A 19,582-nucleotide genomic window follows, 5' to 3' on the forward strand; every position below is an offset into this window, starting at 1 on the left:
GCTTAACATATACTCTCCAGCATCATCCATGTTGTTACAAAAGGAAAGATTTCACTGGGTGTGGTGCATAAGCAATGAATTCTGGAACACTGAAAATAAATTTAAAAAATAAATAATTTTTTTTTAAAAAATAAAGATTTCAGTCTTTTTTGTGGCTGAATTGTATGTATAAATTATATGTTTATATTTATATAAATTCATATGATTATATATAATTCGACTATATTTATATTAATTTATATATAAATACAAGTAATTTATATATAATTATATTTATTATTATAATTATGGAGGCAGCCCATGTCCATTGATAGATGAATGGATAAAGATTTTTTTCTTTTGTTCTTTTGTATTTCTTCTTAAATTCTATATATGACTGAAACCATTTGGTATTTGTCTTTCTCTAACTGATTTTTGTTGCTTAGCATTAAACACAGTAGATCCATTCATGTTGTTGTAAATGGCAAGATTTCATTATTTTTGTGGCTGAATAATGGGCACATATATATACCACATCCTCTTTATCCATTCATCTATTGATGGACACTTGGTCTGTCTCCATAATCTGGCTATTGTGGAAATGTTGCAATAAATATAGGGGTGCATGTGTCTCTTAGAAACAATGCTTTTGTATTCTTTTGGTAAATACCCAGTAGTGCAATTGCTGGATCATAGGGTAGTTCTATATAGTCTTCTTTCTTCCTTCCTTTTTTTCTTTCTTTCTCCATTTCTTTCTTTCTTTCTTTCTTGCTTTCTTTCTTTCTTTCTTTCTTTCTTTCTTTCTTTTTCTTTCTTATTCCTTCCTTCCTTCCTTCCTTTTTTTTAATTTTTAAAAACTTTTTTAGAAAGAGAATGTACATGATTGGGGAGGAAGGGCAGAGGGAGAGGGAGAAAGGGAATCATAAGCAGGCTCCCCACCTAGTATGGAGCCTGATGTGGGGCTCAATCCCATGACCCTGAGATCATGACCTGAACCGAAATCAAGAGTCAGATGCTTAACAGACTGAGCCATCCAAATGCCCCTATATATTTAATTTTTTGAGGAACCCCCATACAGGCTGTACTTGTTTGCATTCCCACCAACAGTGCACAAGAGTGCCCTTTTCTCCACATCCTCATCAACACTTACTATTTCTTGTGCTGTTGACTTTAGCCATTCTGATAGGTGTGAGATCATATCTCATTGTGGTTTTGATTTGCATTTCCCTGATGAGAAGTGATGATGAGCATCTTTTCATGTGTCTGAGGGCCATCTGTATGTCTTTCATGGAGAAATTTCTATTTATGCCTTCTGCCCATTTTTAATTGAATTATTTGTTTTTCTGGTATGGAGTTATATAAGTTTTTCATATATTTTGGATACCATTCCTTTATCAGAATTATCATTTGCAAATATCTTCTCCCATTCTGTAGGTTCTCTTTCAGTTTTGTTGTTTCCTTTACTGTGCAGGAGCATTTTATTTTGATATAGTCCTAATAGTTCATTTTTGCTTATGTTTCCCTTGAGTCAAGAGACATACCAAGAAAGAAGTTTTCATGGCTGATGTCATAAAAATTGCTACCAGTGCTGTCTTCTAAGATTTTAATGGTTTCAGGTGTCACATTTAGATCCTTAATCCATTTTGAGTTTATTTGTGTGTGATGTAAGGACATAGTTCAGGTTCATTCTTTTGCATGTGACTGTCCTGTTTTCCCAACACCGTTTGTTGAAGAGGCTATTTCCTACTGCACATTCTTACCTCCTTTGATGAAGATTGACTATATAATTGTGGATTTATTTCTGGGCTCTCAATTCTGTTCTATTGATCTAGGTATCAATTTTTGGGCCAGTACCATATTGCCTTGATCACTACAACTTCGTAATATAATTTGAAGGCTGGAATTCTGAGGCCTCCATCTTTGCTTTTCTTTTTCAAGATTGCTTTGACCATCTGGGGTCTTTTGTGGTTCCATACAAGTTTTAGGACTGTTTGTTCTAGTTCTGTCAAAAATGCTATTGGTATATTGATAAGGGTTGCATTAAATTTGTAGACTGCTTTCAGTTGCATGGACATGTTAACAATATTTATTCATTCAATCCATGAGCATGGAATGTCTTTTTGCTTATGTTCTCTTTGATTTCTTTTATCAGTGTGTCATAGTTTTTAGAATAGAGGTCTTTCACCTCCTTAGTTAAGTAGATTTCTAAGTATTTTAATATTTTTGTGAAATTGTAAATGGGATTATTTTTTTTTAATTCTCTGTATGCTGCTTCATTATTTTTATTTAAATTCAATTAAGCAAAATAGCCCCCATCCCCCACTCCCCTTCAGCAACCCTCAATTTCTTTCCCATAGTTAAGAGTCTTTCACGGTTAATCTCCCTCTCTGATGACTTCACATTCAGTGTTCCCTCCCTTCCCCTATGATCCTCTGCACTGTCTCTTACATTGCTCATATGAGTGAAACTATATGAGGATTGCCTTTCTCTGTTGACTTATTTTATTCAGCATAATACCCTCCAGTTCTATCCACATCATGTAAATGGTAAGATTTCATTATTAATGTATACAAATATAACAGATTTCTCTACATTGATTTTGTATCCTGAGATCTTGCTGAAACCATTTATCAGTTCTCATTGTATTTTGGTGGAATATCTAGGGTTTATTGTAAAAATAGCAGGTCATCTGAGAATAGTGAAGGTTTTACTTCCTTGCCAACTTGGATGCCTTTTATTTATTTTTGTTGTCTGATTATTGTAGCTAAGATTTCTGGTACTATGTTGAAGAAAAGTGGTAACAAGGGACATTCTTCTTTAGTTTCTGACCTTAAGGGAAAATCTCTGTTTTTCATCATTGAGTATGATATTAGCTATGAGTTTTTCATATATGACCTTTATTATGTTGAGGTATGTTCTCTCTAAACCTATTATGCTGAGGGTTTTTATCATGAATGGATTTTGTACTTGGTCAAATATCTGCATCTTCTGAAATGATTAGATGGTTTTTATCCTTTCTCTTGTTGATATGATGTGTCACACCAATTGATTTGGGAATATTGAAGCACCCTTGCATCCTGGGAATAAATCCCTCTGATGAATGATTTATTTATTGGACTTCAGTTGGCGAATATTTGGTTGAGTATTTTTGCATCTGTGTTCATCAGAAATATTGGCTGGGAGTTGATTTTATTTTGTGAAGTCTTTATCCAATTCTGCTATTAGGGAATGCTGGCTTCATAAAATGGATTTCAGAATTTTACTTCACTTATATTTTGGAAAAGGTTGATTAGAACAGGCATTAACTCTTCTTTAAATGTTGGCTAAAATTCATGTGTAAAACCCTATGGTCCTGGACTTTTGTTTGTTGAAAGCTTTTAAATTACTGATTTGTTTCATTTAGCAATCAGTCTTTTCAAATTTTCTACTTCTTCCTGCTTCAGTTTTGGTAGATTATATGTTTCTAGGAATTTAACCATTTCTTCTAGGTTGTCCAATATGTTGGCATACAATTTTTCATATTCTTTTACAAATCTTTGTGTTTCTGTGGAATCAGTTGTTATTTCTCTTCTTTCCTTTCTAATTTTGTTCCTTTGACTTTCCTCTCTTTTATTTTATGATGTTATATTTGTCACCATACAGTACATCATTAGTTTTTGATATAGGGTTCTGTGATACATTATTTGCATAGAACACCCAGTGCTCAATTCAACATGTGCCCTCCTTAGTACCCATCACTGGCTAACTCATATCCTTAACGGCCCCCCAAAACTCTGATTATTTCCCAGTGTCCATAGCCTTTCGTGGTTCATTTCCCCCTCTGATTCTCCTACTTCAGTTTTCCCTTCCGTCCTTTAACATCCTCCATGCTATTCCTTATGTTCCACATATGAGTAAAACCATATGATAATTCTTTTTCTCTGCTTCACTTATTTCACTTAGCATAATACCCTCCAGTTCCAACCATGTCAGTGTAAATGGTGGGTATTCATCCTTTCTGATGGCTAAGTAATATTCCATTGTATATATGAACCACATCTTCTTTATCCATTCATCTAGACATCTCGGCTCCTTCCATACTTTGGCTATTGGGACATTGCTGCTATGAATATCGGGATGCATGTGCTCCTTCTTTTCACTACATCTATATATTTGTGGTAAATGCCCAGTAGTGCAGTTGCTGGGTCATAGGGTAGCTCTACTTTTAACTTTTTGAGGAACCTCCATACTGCTTTCAAAAATGGCTGGACCAACTTACATTTCCAACAGTGGAGGAGGGTTCCCCTTTCTCCACATCTTCTCCAACATTTGTTGTTTCCTGCCTTGGTAGTTTTTGCCATTTTAGCTGGTGTAAGGTGGTATCTCAATGTGGTTTTGATTTGAATTTCCCTGATGGCTAATGATGTTGAAAATTTTTTCATGTGTCTGATAGCCATGTGTATGTCTTCTTTGGAGAAGTGTTCGTTCATGCCTTCTGCCCATTTTTTGACTTGATTATTTGTTTTTTGGGTTTTTGGGTGTTGAGTTTGAGACGTTCTTTACAGATATTGGATACCAGCCCTTTGTCTGTAATGTCATTTTCAGATATCTTCTCCTATTCCATGGGTTGCATCTTTGTTTTCTTGACTATTTCCTTTGCCGTGCAAAAGCTTTATAACTTGATGAAGTCCCAAAAGTTCATTTTCACTTTTGTTTCCATTGCCTTTGGAGACATGTCATGAAAGAAGTTGCTGTGGCTGATGTCAAAGAGGTTACTGCCTATGTTCTTCTCTACAGTTTTGATGGGTTCATGTCTCACACTGTGGTCTTTCATCCATTTAGAGTTTATCTTTGTGTATGGTGTAAGAGAATGGTTGAATTTCATTCTTCTGTATATACCTGTCCAATTTTCCCTGCACCATTTACTGAAGATACTGTCTTTTCCATTGGATTTTTTTCCTACTTTGAAAAAGATTAGTTGACCATAGAGTTCAGAGTCCATATCTGGGCTTACTATTTTATTTCATTGATCTATGCACGTTGATTTTTGTGCCAATACCATGTTGTCTTGTTGATCATAGCTTTGTAATATAGCATGAAATCAGATAATACAATGCCCCCAGCTTTGTTTTTCTTTTTCAACATTCCCTTGGCAATATGGGGTCTTTTCTGATTCTATACAAATTTTAGGATTATTTGTTCAAGCTCTTTGAAAAAATGCCAATGATATTTTGATAAGAATGGATTAGAAAGTATAGATTTCCCTGGGCAACATAGACATTTTAACAATTTTATTCTTCCAATCCATGAACATGGGATGTTCTTCCATCTTTTTGTATCTTCTTCAATTTCTTTCATATAGTTTTCTGTAGTTTCTAGAGTACAGGTCCTTTACCTCTCTGGTTAAGTTTATTGTTGGTATCCTGTAGTTTTTGTGCTATTTTAAATGGAATTCATTCCTTAATTTCTCTTTCTACAATTATATTGTTAATGTATAGAAAAGCAACTGATTTCTGTGCATGGATTTTATATCCTGCCACATTACTGAATTGCTGTATGAATTCTAGTAATTTGAGGGTGGAGTCTTTGGGTTAGCCTCATAAAGTATCATGTCATCTGTGAAGACAGAGAGTTTGACTTCTTTGTCAATCTGAATATATTTTCTTTCTTTTTGTTGTCTGATAGCTGATGCTAAGACGTCTAGTTCTGTGTTGAACAATAGTGGTGAGAGTGGGCATCCTTATTGTGTTCCTGATTTTAAGAGGGAGCCTCTCAGCTTTTCTGCATTGAGAATGATATTCACTGTGGGCTTATCATACATGGTTTTTATGAAATTGAAGAATGTTCCCACTATTCCTACACCCTGAAGAGTTTTAATCAGGAAAGGATGCTGTATTTTATCAAATGTTTTTTCTGCATCAATTGAGAGGATCATATGGTTCTTGGCACTTACTATTGTGTTCTCTCACATTGATTGATTTGGGAATGTTGAGCCACCCTTGTGTCCCAGGAATAAAACCAACCTGCTCGTGATGTATAATTCTTTTAATGTACTGTTGGATCCTATTGGCTAGGATCTTGTTGAGAATTTTGGCATCTGTATTCATCAGGGATATTGGTCTGTAATCCTCTTTTTTCAATGGGGTCTTTCCTGGGGCCTGGCCTGGGATTAAAGTAATGCTGGTCTCATAGAGTGAGTTTGGAAGTATTCCTTCTGTTTCTATTTTTTGAAAGAGCTCAGAAGAATAGGTATTATTTCTTCTTTAAATGTTTGTTAGAATTCTGCTGGGAATCCATTTGGCCCTGGAAGATTGTTTTGGGGGAGGTTTTTGATCACTGCTTCAATCTCGTTACTGGTGGATGGTCTATTCACATTGCCAATTTCTTCCTGTTTCAATCTTGGTAGTTTATAGGTTTCCAGGAAGTCATCTCTTCCAGGTTGCTTAATTTATTGTCATATAGTTGTTGATAATAATTTCCAATAATTGTTTTTATTTCCTGGGTGTTAGTCATGGTCTCTCCCCTTTCATTCATAATTATATTAATTTGGGTCCTTTCTCTTTTCTTTTGGATAAATCTGGCCAGAGGTTTATCAATCTTGTTAATTCTTTCAAAGAACTAGCTTCTAGTTTTGTTGATCTGTTCTACTATATTTCAGGTTTCTCTTTCATTTGTCTATGCTCTAATCTTTATTATTTCTCTTTTCCTGCTTGGTTTAGGTTTTATTTGCTGCTCTTTCTTCAGTTCCTATAGGTGTAAGGTTAGCTTGTGCATTTGGGATTTTTTTACTTTTTTGAGTGAGGTTTGGATGGCTATGTATTTAGCCCTTAGAAACACCTTTGCAGTATCCCATTAGTTTTGGACAGATGTGTTTTCATTCTCATTGGTTTCCATGAACTGTTTAAGTTCTTCTTTGACTTCCTGGTTGACCCAAACATTCTTGAGCAGGATGGTCTTTAGCTTCCAAGTGTTTGAATTTTCCTTGTGATTGAGTTCCAGTTTCAAAGCACTGTGGTCTGAGAATATGCAGGGAATAATCTCAATCTTTTGGTACCAGTTGAGACCTGATTTGTGACCCAGTATGTGGTCTATTCTGTAGAAATTTCCGTGTACATCGAGAAGAATGAATATTCTGTTGCTTTAGGGTGGTAAGTTATGTATATATCTAAGAAGTCCATCTGGTCCAGTGTGTCATTCAAAGCTCTTGTTTCCTTGTTGATTTTCTTCTCAGATGATCTGTCTATTGCTGAGAGTGGCATGTTGAGGTGTCCTATTATTAATAATTATTATCAATATGATTCTTTATTTTCGTTAACAGTTGGCTTATATATTGTCTGCTCCCATACTGCAGCATAGATATTAACAATTGTTAGATCTTCTTGTTGGATAGACCCTTTGAGAATGATATAGTGTCCTTCTGTATTTCTAGCTACAGTCTTTAGATAATATGATATTCCTCCCTCCGTACATAAGAAATCTCTTCCCCCAGCTGCTTTCAGGATTGTTTCTTTGCATTAAAGATTTGCTAGTTTTACTATTATATGTCGAGGCATTGATCTGTTCTCTTTGCTCTTGGGAGGGGTTTTCTCTGCCTCTTGGACACAATGCTTCTCAGTCTGTGACACAAGTGCCAGATTATGGATGTTCTCAGCTACAATTTCCTCAAATATGTCTTCTAGACCTCTCCTTTACCCACACACAACCCCATAAGGGATCCCAATAATTCTGACATTGAAACATTTCATGGTGTCATTAATCTCTCTCAGTCTGATCTCTTGGGCTTTAAGCTGTTTTTCCCAGGCCTCCTCAGTTTCCTTCTTTTCTATCATCTCACCATCTATCTCACTAATTCATTCTTCTGCCTCATTTACCCTGGAAGTTGGAGTATCCAGTTTAGACTGCATTTCTTTCATAGCATTTTTAAGTTCGGCCAGATTAGATCTCATTTTTGCCCTTAGAGATTCTATATTGTCACTAATATTTTTCTCAAGCCTAGATACCAACTTCATAATTGCTACTCTGAAGTCTATTTCTGACATCTTGCTTAGATCCATATCCATTATGTCTGTGTCAGAGACCATAGTCTCTGATTCTTTTCTTTGTTGGGGGTTAATACTCTTAGTCATTCTGTTGGGGGGGTGGTTGAGGGAATGTACAGAGTTCAAAGCATTAACTACAACCCAAGCAAGATATATTTGTTTTATAGGGACTCTAGGGTTGTTTTCCTCTTGTTCTTCCAGCCTGTCTTCTGGGAGGGGCCTGCTGCACGGTTACTTCAGCAACCTTGCTTGGGCAGAGTTACTCTGACCCCCGTGGGGTGGAGACTCAGTGAAAACCAGTTTTTTTTTTTTTGAGATTTTGTTCTCTGGAGGCTTTACCTAGCAGCTTTCCATGTCTCTTCTGAAAGTCAGAGCAGAAGAGACTGCACCGAAACCTCTGTCCCAGAAGAGAGAATTCGCAGTCTGCTCTTCACTGAGTTCTCCAGGACACACAGTCTCCCTTTGTGTCTGTGCTGTTAAAAATGGCATCCTCCCTGGTTTTGCACCCCACAGCAACTCTCCCAGGGGTTGATCCCAGCGCAGGCACATCTCTACCCTTTGTGCTTCTAAAACAGTGAGCCACCCCAGTTCACATGCACACAATCTGCAGCTCCTGGATCCTCTCTAGGGGCTGGACTAAAGTGCTATCCCCACGGCTACAATTCTGTGAGTCTGTGCCTGGTCCCCAGTGCAGGATACTTCTGTGCTCCAGTGTTATATCACCTAACTGGTGCCAGCTTACAGTGGCACCCGCCCCCTTCTTTCTTTCTTTCTTTCTTTCTTTCTTTCTTTCTTTCTTTCTTTCTTTCTTTCGTTCTTTCAAGGGTACCTAGAGATTTATTAATTTTCTTGATCTTTTCAAAGAGCTAGCCCCTGGTTTCACTGATCTGTTCTACTGTCTTTTTAGTTTCTATATCATTTATATCTGCTCTGATCTTTATTATTTTCTTCCCTCTGTTGGTTTGGGGTTTTGTTTGTTCTTTTTCCAGCTCTTAGGTGTAAGGTTATAATGTTTATTTGAGCATTTTCTTATTTCTTGAGGCAGGGCTGCATTGCCAAAAACTTCCCTCTAAGAAGAGATTTTGTTGCATCCCAGATATTTTGGACCATTCTGTTTTAATTTTCATTTGTTTCCATGTAATTGTGATTTCTTCTTTGATTTCTTGGTTAACCTATTCATTGTTTAGTGCAATGTTATATGGCCTCCATATATCTGCGTTCTTTCCAGACTTTTTTTCTTGTGGTTCCTTTCTAATTTCATATGCTTGTGGACAGAAAAGATATATGGTATGAACTTGTATTTGTTTTTTTTTTTAATTATTGATATTTGATTTTTGGCCTAATATGTGATCTATTCCAGAGAATGTATATTCTGCTGTTTTAGGATGTAATATTCCGAAGATATGTGTTAAATCCATCTGGTCTAGGGTGTCATCCAAAGCCACTGTGTCTTTGTTGATTTTTTGTATGGATGATCTGTCCATTGATGTCAGTGGGGTGTTAATGTCACCAACTACTATTGTTTTACTATTGATTAGTTCCATTATGTTTGTTATTAACTGTTTTATATAATTGGATGCACAAATATTTATAATTGGCATATCTTCTTGTTGGATTTCCCCCTTTATGATTTTATAGTATTCTTCTTTATCTCTTGTTACAGTATTTGTTTTAAAGTCTGTTTTGTCTGACAGAAGTTTTCCTACCTTGGCTTTCTTTTCAAACTCATTTGCATGATTAATGCTTCTTCATCCCCTCACTTTCAATCTGTGTGTGTCTTTAGGTCTTAAATGAATCTCTTGTAGTTAGCATATAAATGAGTTTTGTTTTTCTATCCATTCTGTCACCCTATGTCTTGTGATTGGAGCAGTTAGTCCATTTACATTCAAAGTAATTATTCATAAGTATGTTTTTATTTCTATCTTGTTACTTGTTTTATGGTTGTTTCTGAGGTTCTTCTCTGGTCCTTTCTCCTCTTGTTCTGTTCTCCCATGGTTTGTTGGAATTCTTTAGTGATATACTTTGGTCCCTTTCTCTTTACTTTTTGCAATTCTAGTACTTTTTTTTTTTATTGTGTTTACGATCTGCTTTGTATATAGTATCTTCTCCATATAACAGTCTATACTAAGGTGATGGTCACTTCAGTTTGAATCCTTTTCTCCTCTCCCCTTGACATTTTAACTACATGATGTCATAGTTTATGTCCATTTATGTTGTGATTTCCTGGCTGATTTTACAGATACACTTTTCTTTTTTTGAGAGAGAGCGAGAGAGTGAGAGAGAGGGGGAGACAGAGAGCATGAGGGGGGGTGTGGAAGAAGGGGGAGAGAATCTTAAGTAGGTTCCATGCCCAGTGCAGAGCCTGATGCAGGGCTTGATCTCATGACCCAGATATCACAACCTGAGCCAAAATCAAGAATCAAATGCTTAACTGACTGAGCTACTCAGCCACCCCACAGATACACTTCTTCTTACTGCATTTTTGCCTCCAACTTTTCTTACTCTTATGGTCTTTCCATTCCACTCAATGAGTCCCCTTTAACAATTCTTGAAGATCTGCTTTAATTGTAAAGAATTCCTTTGACTTTAGTTTGTCTGGGAAACCCTTATCTCTCCTTCTATTGTGAATTATAGCCTTGTTGGATATGTTTGTCTGAGAAATCCTTATCTCTCCTTCTGAAGTATTCTGAATAATAGCCTTCTTGGATAAAATATTCTTGGCTGTAGACTTTTCTTATTCAGAAATTTGAATTTATCATGCACTCCATCAAGTTTGCATAGTTTCTGCTGAAAAACGCACTAATAGCCTTATCTAGTTCACTCGTATGTAACTGTCTTCTTTTCTCTTGCTACTCTTAAAATTCTCTCTTTAACACTACTCTTTGTCATTTGAATTACTATGTGCCTTATGTACTTCCTTGTGTTTATTTTGTTGGGGAATCTCTGTAACTCCTGGGTTTTGATATCTGTTTCTTTCCTGAGACTTGGGAAGTCTTCAGCTACTATTTCTTCACATAAATTTTCTGTCCTCTTTTTTCTCTTCTGGGATCCTTGTAATGTGAATGTTATTATGCTTGATGAATTTGCTGAGTCCTCTAAGTCTATCCTCATTTGCATATTTTTTTATCTCTTCTGCTTAGCTTGCTTTCCATTACTCTGTCCTTCAGTTCACTAATTCATTTTTCTGCTTTCTCTAGTCTGCTATTTATTCCATCTAGTGCATTTTTAATTTCATTTATCATCTTTTTCTCTGCATTAAGGGTCTCACTGATGTCCTCCACTCTTTTCTCAAGTCCAGTGAGTCTTTTTATGGTCATTACTTTAAATTATCTATTAGGCATAATAGCTATCTCCATTTCACTTAGGTCTCTTAATATAGTTTTGTCATGTTCTTTCACTGGGGACTTATTCCTCTTCTCATTCCGTCTATGCCTATTTCTTTGTGTTAGGAAGTTCATCTATCTCCTGCTCTTGAAAGTAGTTAGAATTTTTTTCCTCTTTGCCTGTTGTGGGTATTAGTGTACCAATTTTAACAAGCACATTCCGGTTTTCTGTGGGAAGGGTAATAATGCCCCTGAAGCTGCCACCATTGGAACTGAGGCCCCACAAATTGTGCAGGTTGGGAAACGTGCTGTTGGCAACTTTTTCACAGGTCTTCTAGGGGAAGGGACCAGCAGTGCCAGCACTGAGGTAAGCATAATGGAAAAAGGCAGATCCGCCAAAGCCCATGTCAGCAAGCCATGGTGTAAGCAAGTTAGATAGTGAATATTGGCACCTTGCTCAATACTGCAGGTTGCCACAGTTTTATGCTATGGTATAGGGAAGGGAAATGACACCTGCCAACTCCTTTGTTCCTGATGAAGTCCTTCAGCAAATCCTACACTTTCTGGACTTATTCTGTGACCAGTAAATAACTCTGCTTCCTATATGCCTTGTAAATTTTTCAAACTTCTATGCTATATATCTGTAGCTGTTTATTATGCTTTCTCTTTACGATGGGGACTCAGTTTCCTTTGGCCCTCAAGGCTCTCTCAGAACCAATCCCACTGATTTTTTAAAATTCTAGACTTTAAGTGCCTCTGTTTGCAAGAACTCACAAAATTTAGATCTTCTAGTTTTCAAAGCCAAATGCTGTGGGGGGATTTGTCGTCTCTGAGGGTTTCCCAGTATGATAGTTTGTTTCTCTCCCCCTTTATATCCCCACAGTGTCCCTCCCTCTCTTCAGTGTATAGCCCCAAACAGTTTAGCTCCCTCACTGTGTCTCATCCATTCCCATCCTCTTCAATGGCCTATTCTCTGTCTTTAGTTTTGGAGTTCTTTCTCCCAGTTTTTGGGTCATTCTTTAGGTTATTTACACTGATATGAATGTTATTTAGTTGTGTCCATGAGACAAGGTGAACTTAGGTTCCTCCTATTCTGCCATCTTCCTCATCCTTATTCCTACAATCTCAGAATTCTACCTAGCATCTCTTATGACTAAAATATTCATTCCACACCAACAAAAAATTATGACATAGGCTGATATTCATTAAATTCTCCAGATTGACCAAGTTTCTCATCACCTGAAGTGGCTGGCCTGATAGAGGGTGGAATGGACTTTTGATGGCTCGGTTATAGAGCCATCTAGATGACAACATCCAGTAGGGTAAAACATGTCTTCTGTTATGTGATATAGGCTCCAAATCAGCATCCAGTATGTTGCAGTCTTTCTCCCACAGCCTGGATTCACAGGTTGAGGAATCAAGAAATGAAAATATGAGTGAATCTTCTCATTGTTCCCCTAGCACGATTCTTGCTTCCCATTCCTATGAACTAGGCTCTCCTGGTTTGATATCTTACTTCAAATGGATGAATGTTTCCACCAGAGGATGCAACAATGGCTCCACTGAACGTGCAGTTGAGATTGCCTCCTGGTCACCTTGGGTTACCCATGCCACTGATTCAATAGGAAAAGAAGGGAGTTACATTACTGGTTGGTGTGGTAGATCCTCACTATCAAGAGGAAATTTCATTATTTCATTGCTACACAAAATGAGAGTTTGTAATGCAGGAGTTTCCCTAACTAACTCTAACCCTCATAATACCCCTATGTCCTATGACTAAAGTCAATGGAAAACCATAGCAATCCACACATACAGGAGGGCTAGAGGACCAGAAAAACCAGGAGTGAAGAATTGGTTCACTCCAACAACCAAGGAACCTCGACTACCTTGCTATAAGGGGCTTGCTGAGGGCAATGGAATTATGAGGACTGGAAGAAGATAGTTGAAAATATTTTGCAGTTGCAAAACCTAGGACTATGATAGTTATAAGTACTTCTTTCTTATTTTAATACCTATATATCCATGTTTATACTAAACTATTTCCTTCTACCCTCCTTTACCCCCTATTCTCTCTTACATACAAAAGATCTGTTAATTATGGTTAATTTTTATTTCAATGGAACAAATTGTAGGAGGTTAAAGGGAGCAGAAAAGAAGAATAAGCATCACCCTAGGTGGGTAAAGGAATCTTGTATCATCTTTTATGAAGAAGGTCAGCATGTTCTCAGTGTACATGGGATAGATGCATCGTGATAGGCAGAAACATTTCTTTGCTCTTTTCCTTAATAGTGTATATGGGTGCCAGGCTAACAAGGGCTGGACTGTAAAAGCTCCATTATGGGTCTATTTGGTTAAGTAAAGCTACATATCCCACAATCCTTTATTTTGCGTGCTTTCAGTTAGGTTTGGCCACTGCAAAATTCTAAGATCTGGAAAGCGAAAACAAAACAATAGTCATGTTTCACTCTTGGAAAGGTGATCTAGATCAGGAGCTCTGTTGTGGATCATCCACTGTTTTGTTCATCTGCTGATTCCCATTGATGATGGCTGTAGCCAGGCTCATAGCTTCATCTACCAGCCATAACTATCTAGGTTCTCTAATTTCTGGGCCAGGTTTTACAGCAATAGTTCTATTTCTCTTGCATGTCATGCATGGAAGAAAATTTTTAGATTTGAAAAGAGATAAAGTCTGACCTGGAGTTCAATGAAAGAAAAGATACAAGTTCCATCTTATTTGCAAATTCAGTTTCTCCTACATTTCCCAGTTCATTTTCATTCTTTCTTCCTGGCCATGTGCCCTGTGAGTTGAGAATTAGCATCAGATTCAAAACAACAACAACTACAACAACAACCAGCTGAACCAAGATTGTTTCACCAGTTTCTAAAGTAGTACAAAGTCAACTTTCTATTATGATTCCCTTCTACCAGAGAGTCAAGGATGCTCTGAGAAGACAATGGCATTCTGAAGAGGCAAAGTGAAATTTCTTCTATCCAATTAGAGGTCTGCTGCCTATATTTTGATGTTTGCCTTAAGTCCTTCCTTCCTGCTTGAGAAAAGCCTACCCACTGTGCCCCCTTCTGATTCTTCCAACTACACAGTTTGTAGTCGACATATTATATGTAAAGATACTTTAGTTATGGATCCACATCTATTTACTCTTTTCTCCAAGCCATATTTTGTGTCCATAGTTTCCTGGGACTATGGAACTTCTTTCTCAGTCCCTGAAAATGTTTTCAGTCAATGGTGGAAGGGGCATGCTGGTGACAGCTTGGTCTGGTCCTTTCAGATTCCCCCGATTAAGGTCATTGACTTTCTCTGTGACTAGTTAATTAAACTTCAAGTGTCATGTTTCTCCCCAAGCTGGATAGAAAACAAGCGATACTGTCTTAAATACAAATTAGACATTGGGAAATCTTGATTAGATACTTGACTCTGCCACTAATTTTTGTGACCCTTGGCAAGTTAGTTAGGAGACTGTGCCATTGATTTTTCCTTTTGTCTGGTTAGCTACTTTACTACATTCCCTTCTAAATTTAAATCATTGTTTTTTGTTTGTTTGTTTTTTGTTTCTTTTTTTTTAAAGATTTTATTTATTTTATTTGACAGAGAGAGAGAGCACAAGTAGGCAGAGAGGCAGGCAGAGACAGAGGGGGAAGCAGGCTCCCTGCTGAGCAGAGAGCCCGATGCGAGGCTCAATCCCAGGACACTGAGATCATGACCTGAGCCGAAGGCAGCGGCTTAATCCACTGAGCCACCCAGGCACCCCATAAATCATTGTTTTTTGATATTGCCATGATTGTTTCTTAAAGTGAGATCAGAGATAAAATTAAATATATTGAAAATGCATGGGGGTGATAAAAAGGGATTTCTCACTGTTATTTTCTAAAATGTGATGTTTCTTAATTCATTTGTTATTTTTTTCTAAAATATTTTTCAGAATTATATAATATCTTGCTTTACCATTTCTTTAAAGCTGTTTATTCATTTGTGTATTTTAGAAAGAGTGGGGGAAGGAGCAGAGGGAGAGGGACAAGCAAACTCTGTGCTGAGTGTGGAGCCCAACACAGGGCCCTATCTCACAACCATGAGATCATAACCTGAGCCAAAACCAAGAATTGGTTATTCAATTAACTGATCCACCCAAGCACCCCATTTTGCTTTTCTGAATAAATATGAAAAAGTGCTTGATTTATTCATCATTTTAAGGATTTTTTTGCACTAGATTTCCTTGTTAGTGTGTCTGAATGCAATAGAAAGTCTTAGTTTACTCAGATTATTCTAACAAGGTGCTTATTTCATATCTTTCATGGTTGCCTATAATTAAGTGTCCTCTTTTCTATATTAATATTGCAGAAGTTTGATGTGAAACAGCAGCATTTATTAAACACCTTCCTGCTCCTTTTAAAAATATTTCTTTAACTTTATATGCTCTTTATTAAGCAGCTTTAATAATATTAGTATGTCCAGAATTTTTTCTATCTTTCTTGTTGGAGATTTTTACTAGTAAGGAGTTATACAATTTTTTAATGATTCCATCCCTAATGACATGAGCTGTCCCTAGATGGAAATTGGGAGGTAGGAATTATAGTTATTGTGCTGCAGACGACAGTCATATTAGAATTTTATAGTTTGTTAAAAAATAGTGGAATTAAATGAATGGGACTTACATGGGCTTAAAAAATAACTCAAACCTCTAAGGTCTCCAAGATGGACTTTTGAGACTAAAACAAAAAGGCCTTGATCACTTACTGGACCCAGGCATGTCAATCCTCACTTCCCAACGAATGAACTTAGAGTTTTCAGTGACAGAAGGAGCCCTTTGCTGACCCTTCCAAGCTCTGCCTTTTTTCACCTACTCACTGATTTTTCCCACCTTCTCCAATGCCATCTCAGGTGCAGCCTTGTTTGGCCCTACCTCCAGAAGCCCCCCAGCCCTTTCTGTGGTAGGGACTCCACACCTTTAGAGATTGTTGCACTCTCTGCATCCATTTTCTTTATTGCCCCCACTGCCTCCAGGCAGGCCCCTCTGTCAATAGCTTCCCCTAGGAAGCAATCACCTTGGTAGTTGCCATCTTCACCACAGTCATCACAGCAACCAGGTCAACACTTGGGCCCAAACACAGACTGAGGCATCCCTACTGCCATGTCTGCCAAAGAGGAATGAAACCCACCACAAAGTGGCCAAGACAGAGCTAATGGTGGGGTAGACCATGATCCCAAACTACTCAAGTTATCTGGTTCCTGCAGAAGGGTCAGATGGAATTTGGGAAGCTATGGAAGCTTGGCTTCCCAGGTAGTTGCAAGAACACTTAAGGAAGAAAAGTTTGGGTAGGAGGCTTCCCAGCCCATAGGTGAGGACAGGGATGTCCAGTCAGCAGAGAGGAGGGTCAAGAGGAGGGCAATGAGGAAATGGTAGAGGAGGAAGAGGAAGAGGACTATGACCATGAGGAGAAGGAAGTAGAGGATGAAGGATAATACACCACAAGGAGGTACAAGAGGAGGGTGCCAAAGTCATCCTTATAGGGACCCATGAGTTCCCAATAGCATGGTTTTGGTCCCTGTTTCATGATGTCATCTGTTCTGTTCTACAACTTATACATTATAATGACCACCTCTTGGTTCAACCCCATGTAAGTCACATGTTGGTAAATCATGGTACCTGGGAACCAGAGGGTCCAGGAAATGGACTCAAACGTCCTGAGGGCAAGGACCTAGAAGAGGGAGTATAGAACTGGGACAGTGAGTATGTGGCAGAAGGAAATGACACCCAAGTGTCCAAGGAAACTGCCTAGGGGCTACATGCTAGAAGGCAGAGAACCAGAGGTTGCCAAGGTGCAGGAGAGCAAGTCCCCATTTCAGAGGTATTCTTTGAGGTGGGGGCCTGTGCAGCCAGAAGGACTGAAACTAACAAGTGGAAGCAGTGCCCTCAGGCCCTTGCAGCCATGGTTGGGACACCCAGATCAAAGGCAGGCAGTGCTTAGCACTTGCCTTTAGTGGTGAAGCAGCGGGTCAAAACTCTCAAAATCCTTCAGGCCCAATAAAAACAAGTAGAAGCTCAATTCTACCAAGATCTTCATGATCTAAAGAAAAAGTATGCGGCCTTCTACCAACCTTTGTTTAATAAGAGATCTGAGATCGTCAATGCAATCCATGAGCCCACAGAAGGTGAATGTCAGTGGCAAGTAGGTGTCCACGAAGGCACATGGGGGAAAATGGAAAGAGAGCCTGTGGGAAAAGGGCCAACAAATGGCATACCTCAGTTTTGGTTGACAGCTTTTAAAAACGTGAAGAACCTTGGGAGGATGATCCAAAAAAAAAAAAAAATGAACTTGTTCTAGAGCACTTGAAAGATATAAAAATTAAATTTTCAGGGTTCAAGGAACCAATGAGCTTCATCATAGAATTTATCTTCAAGTCCAACGAATACTTTTTCAGTGAAGTCCTGACTAAAACATACCAAATGCAATCAGACCCAGATGACTCTCATCCTTTCTTCTCCAAAGGGCCAGAAACTATCAGTAGCACAGCATGTGGGATCTACTGGAAAGAGGGGAGAAATGTCACTGTAAAAACAAGCAAGCTGCAGAAAATGTGAGGGCTGCAGAAGCATTGTATCCACCACTAAGAAGATGCCCTGCTATTCTATCTTCACCTACTTCTTCATCCTGACTCTCTTGACGACAGAGTAGTCGATGTCTCCATCAATTATAAATTGGGTTATTTTTTTCCATAAAGTTCTGGTCCCAAAGTCCGTATTATTCTTTAATAATGAAGCCAGTGAATATAAATGTGGAAGCTCTGATGATGAGGCCCAAGAAGCTGGAGGTGAGGAAAAGAAAGCAGAAGTGAAGAACCTGAAGAACAGCCTAAAAAGGACCTGGACCCAGGAGAGAGCAGTTCCTGAGAACCCAGGTACCTGTGTGTAGCTTTGTGTATCACCCATACATTCCTGACATACATTACTAAATTAGTAATAGATGAAAGTGAGGAGGAGAAAAGAAAGAATAAAAATGGAAATGAGAAGGACCTGAAAAGGATGCAGATCCAGTAAAGTACAGTCTGAGAGAATCCATGTTGAATATCACTCAACCATTCCTATCATACACATGTTATATTCTTACATTTTCTCCTTAAATCTAATAATTAAAAAATGTTCTAAATATATTTTTATAAACCACTTTCATTGTTAAAAATTCACACATATACTAGATCATATAGAATGCAGGACATACTGAAATGTATTTCTTTCACAGGCATACTACCCTTGGAGCTGAAATTATAAGATTTCTACAGGTGGGAAATTTCAGACCTGGTAGTTGATATCATATTTGTTTAGAATGCAGTACTAGAACAAGTGGCTAAAGTGACTGAAACATACACTAGGTGGGCCTTCATTATTGGTGGCCACTTAAATGTAGTCTCTTGTACTAACTAGGAGACAATGCCTTTGAGAATGTGGTTATTTACAAAATTGTTAAAAAAAAATGAATTTCAAGGGATGCCTGGGTGAGGGTCCAGTCAGTTGAGCATCCAACTCTTGATTTCAACTCAGGTCATGATCTCAGGGTATTGAGATCAACCCCTGCATAAGGTTCCATGCTCAACAGGGAGTCTGCTTGGGATTCTTTGCCTCTCCCCCTCCAACAACTCCTCCCCCCACTTGCTTTCTCTCTCTCTGTCTTTCTCTCTGTCTCCCTCTCTCAAATAAATAAATAAATCTTAAAAGATGAATCTCAAGTAGGACCACATTTAAAGATTAATTCCTTGGGAGAAGATATTTGCAAATGACAGTACAGACAAAGGGCTGATATTAATCTTGTTAAGTAAAAGTTAAATTATTGTTTGTGTTGACCTCCCCAAGTCAATCAGAGCCATACCATGGTTCTGTCTCTCTAACTGGAATAACTCAGATTTGTGTTACAGCATGTTTATTTATTTATTCTGATGGTGAGGTTGTGAGGGCTTCTGCAAAGTTACTTACTTGTTTGTTTGCTAGCTTCACTGTAGAATGATCAAACATTATTTAACTCCACACGTCATTATTAACTCCACACATCTATTATCCATTTGCAGGGTATAGCTTTTAGCACTTCCTGAGGAATGCAATTTCCCAAATATGACAGGCTCAGTTTCTCTACTTACAGTCAAAACAACATAGGGTACTTTGTTAGAGTTAGTTTCACTTCTCCAGAAGCTTAAATTTTTTCCTCCACTTTCATCATACATGTTTGTCCAATGATTATTTACACCATTCTGCCTTA

The 19,582-nt window shown here is 37.9% G+C and overlaps 1 pseudogene; it reads left to right on the forward strand.

The window, feature by feature from the left end:
* Positions 1-17,533: 17,533 nt before the first annotated feature.
* On the forward strand, positions 17,534-18,225 carry LOC116582662 (annotated as a pseudogene).
* Positions 18,226-19,582: the final 1,357 nt, after the last annotated feature.

The sequence above is a fragment of the Mustela erminea genome, chromosome X (genome assembly GCF_009829155.1).
Source record: "Mustela erminea isolate mMusErm1 chromosome X, mMusErm1.Pri, whole genome shotgun sequence".
Lineage (NCBI taxonomy): Eukaryota > Metazoa > Chordata > Mammalia > Carnivora > Mustelidae > Mustela > Mustela erminea.